Here is a 3,819-nt window from a genome sequence, read left to right as displayed (position 1 = left end):
TACATGGAATGTCCTCAATGTTTGCTGAGCTGAATTTATTTTTAGTTGGTATATAATAGATGCACATATTTTAGAGGTACCTGTGAGAATTTAATACATTTATATAATTTGGTCGTGTGTGTGTGTGTTTGAGACAGAGTCTCGCTCTGTTTCCCAGGCTAAAGTACAGTGGCATGATCTCGGCTCACTGCAACATCTGCCTCCCAGGTCCAAGCAATTCTCCTGCCTCAGCCGCCCCAGTAGCTGGGACTACAGGCACGTGGCACTACATCTGGCTAATTTTTTTCATTTTTAGTAGATTTGGGGTTTTACCATGTTGTCCAGGGTGGTCTTGAGCTCCTGACCTCGAGTGATCCTCCCACCTCAGCCTCCCAAAGTGCTGGGGTTACAGGTGTGAGCCACCACATACAGCCCATTCATATAATACGTAAAGGTCAAATCAGTGTAATTGGGATATTCATTACCTTAAATATTTATCTTTTCTTTATGCTTGAAACATTCAAATTATTCTTATAGCTATTTTGAAATACACAAACAATTATTGTAGACTGTAATCACCCTACTGATCTATCAAACACTAGATCTCATTTCTTCTATCACTGTATATTTCTACTTGTTAATCAACTTCTCTTCGTTCCCCCACCCTCCTACCCTTCCCATCCTCTGGTGACCACGAGTCTACTCTCTATCTTCAAGATATCATTTTTTTTTAGCTCCCACATATGAGAGTGAGAAATGTGGTATTTGTCTTTCTGTGCTTGGCTTATTTCATTTAACATAAACACCTCCATTTCCATCCATGTTACTGCAAATAACCAGATTTCTTTTTCTTTTCTTTTCTTTTCTTTTTTTTTTTATTATATTATACTTCAGGGTTCTTTTCTTTTTTTTTTTGAGACAGGGTCTTGTTCTGTCACTTAGGCTGGAGTACAGAGGCACAATCATGGCTCACTACAGCTTTGATCTTCAAGGTTCAGTCAATCCTCCCACCTCAGCCTCCTGAGTAGCCGGGACTACAGGGCTGTGCCACTACACCCCACTAAGTTTTTAATTTTTTGGAGAGATAGGATTTTGCCATGTCATCCAGAGTAGTTTCAAACTCCTAGGCTCAAGTCATTCTTTTTATGGCTGAATAATATTCCAGTGTTTACATATACCACATTTTCTGTGTCCATTTATCCATTGATGGACACTTAGGTTGATTCCATATTTTGACTATTATGAATAGTGCTGCAGTAAACATGAGAGTGCAGATATGTCATTGATATATTGATTTCCTTTCTTTTGGAGATGTACTCAGCAGTGGAATTACTGAATCACATGGTAGTTCTATTTTTAGTTTTTTGAGGAATTTCCATTTAGTTTTCCAGGGTGGTTGTACTAATTTACATTCCCACCAACAGTGTATGAGGGTTCCCCTTTTCCCTACATTCTTGCCAGCATCCATTATTCCCTGCCTTTTGATAAAAGCCATTTTAAGTGGGATGAGATGATATCATCTCATTGTGGTTTTTTTGGGGTTTTTTTTTTGTTTTGAGACAGGGTCTCACTCTGTTGCTCAGGCTGGAGTGCAGTGGTGTGATCTTGGCTCGTGCAACCTCTGCCTCCTGGGCTCAAGCAATTATCATGCCTCAGCCTCCCAGGTAGCTGGGACTACAGGCATGTGTCACTATGCTTGGATAATTTTTGTATTTTTAGTAGACATGGGGTTTCACTATGTTGCCCAGGCTGGTATGGAACTCCTGAACTCAAGTGATCCACCTGCCTCAGCCTCCCAAAGTGCTGGGATTACAGGCGTGAGCCACCATGCCCAGCTCACTGTGGTTTTGATTTGTGTTTCTCTGATTATTAGTGGTGTTGAGCATTTTTAAATGTACCCGTTGGCCATTCGTATGGTTTTTTTTTTTTTTTTTTGAGAAAAGTCTATTCAGATCTTTTGTCTATTTTTAAATTTTTTTAATTTTTGCTCTTGAGTTGTTTGAGTTCCTTATATATCCTGTTTTTAAATTTCTTGTCAGATGGATAGTTTGCAAATATCTTTTCCTATTCTGTAGGTTGTCTGTACATTCTATTGATTGTTGCCTTTGCTGTACAGAACCTTTTTGCTTGATGTAATCCCATTTGTCTATTTTTGCTTAGATTGCCTTTGCTTTTGAGGTCTTACGCAACAAACCTTTGCCCAGATCAAAGTCCTGGAGCATTTCCCCAGTGTTTTCTCCTAGTAGTTTAATACTTTCAGGTCTTAGATTTCAGTCTTTAATTTATCTTTATTTGATTTTTGTATATGTGAGAGATGGGGGTCTCGTTTCATTATTCTGCATATGATTATCCAGTTTGTCCAGCACCATTTATTGAAAAGTGTTGAGCTGAATTTTAAAAATTTATAGTCTAGTGGAGGAAATAGCCTAAGCAATAACAATGTGACAGTTACTTAACTAATCCAGTGAAAACTGGCAAGGCTCTCAACTTAGGAGGAAAAGTTAAGAAATATTAAGGAGCTAGAAGTGACAAAATGTGGTCACCAATTGGAGTGATGATTTATTTACGGGAAGGAATTTTAAATGAGTCCCAGCTCTCTGCTTTGGAAACTGGGTGCATGGGTGTGATAGTTTCTAAAACAGGGACTGTAGGAAGAGCAGGCTGAACTCAGGAGAGATATCAGGGTTCAAAACAGACTGTAGAGCTAACATGTAACAGCCAATGTTGACTCAGTATTTACCCACCAATGATCCTACGACGTTCCCCGAGTCCGTTACTCTCCTACCCTCCAAGGTGGTTATCTCACACCCCATTCTTTCTCCTTGAGCCTTCTTCACCTCCTGCACAGACTTAGGTCTTAGCTGATGGCCTTATTTTCTATTTCGTGGAAACAGCAGAAGCAGCCAGAAGAGAATGTACTTGAACTCACACCACCATGCCTATAATCTGCCTTTTCTCTTGATGAAAACTAACCAACTTTTCTGTTAGTTTTCTGGGTCCCATCCCCTTTCCCTTTCCCAAAGACCTCATTTCAGTAATTCTATTCCCTCTCCACTGCATCATAAAAATGTCAGTGTCTATTAGCTTGTTTCTATTATTGTTCAAGCATATTGAATCTCCTATCTTAAAAGCAAATGTAAACCTTCTTTGACTCCACACCGTCCTCTAGCTATCACCCCGTTCCTCTCCTCTCCTTTACAGCAAAGCACCTTGACAGAGTTGTCTATACTTCTGCCTCCAACTTATCTCTTCCCATTATCTCTTGTACCAACTATTGAAACTGCTTTGTCAAGGTCATCAATGACATCCACATCACTAAATCCACCACTCTGTTCTCAGCCTCCATCGTACTTCCTCTATCAACAGTGGACACACTTTTCACCTCCTCCTGGCCTCTCTCTCTGCACTTGCCTTTCAGGACCCCACACACTCACGGTTGTTCTCCTTCCTCTCGGGCCACTCCTTAGTCTCCTTTCTTGGTTTCCCTCTCTCCCTGACTTCTTCATCTTGGCATGCCCAATTCTCAGTCCTCGGTTTGCTTCTCTGTTCTAAGGGCATACCCTTGACGACCTCATCTGGGATCACTGCTTTTGAAATCAACTAGGTGCTGATGACTTCCAAAGTTCTATCTTTAATCCAGACCTGTTTCTTAAACTCCACATTCACATATCAAATGCCCTTCTCAACAGCTACACTTCAATGTCTAGTAATCATGTAGGATTTAATTTACACCAAATTGATTTCTGTATTTTCACCCCCTACGTTTTTTTTGTTTGGAGATGGAGTCTCACTTTGTTGCTCAGGCTGGAGTGCAGTAGCACGATCTCGGCTCACTGCAAC

The sequence above is a fragment of the Hylobates moloch genome, unplaced genomic scaffold (genome assembly GCF_009828535.3).
Source record: "Hylobates moloch isolate HMO894 unplaced genomic scaffold, HMol_V3 SCAFFOLD_20, whole genome shotgun sequence".
NCBI classification, from domain to species: Eukaryota; Metazoa; Chordata; class Mammalia; order Primates; family Hylobatidae; genus Hylobates; species Hylobates moloch.
This window is presented reverse-complemented; position numbering follows the sequence as displayed.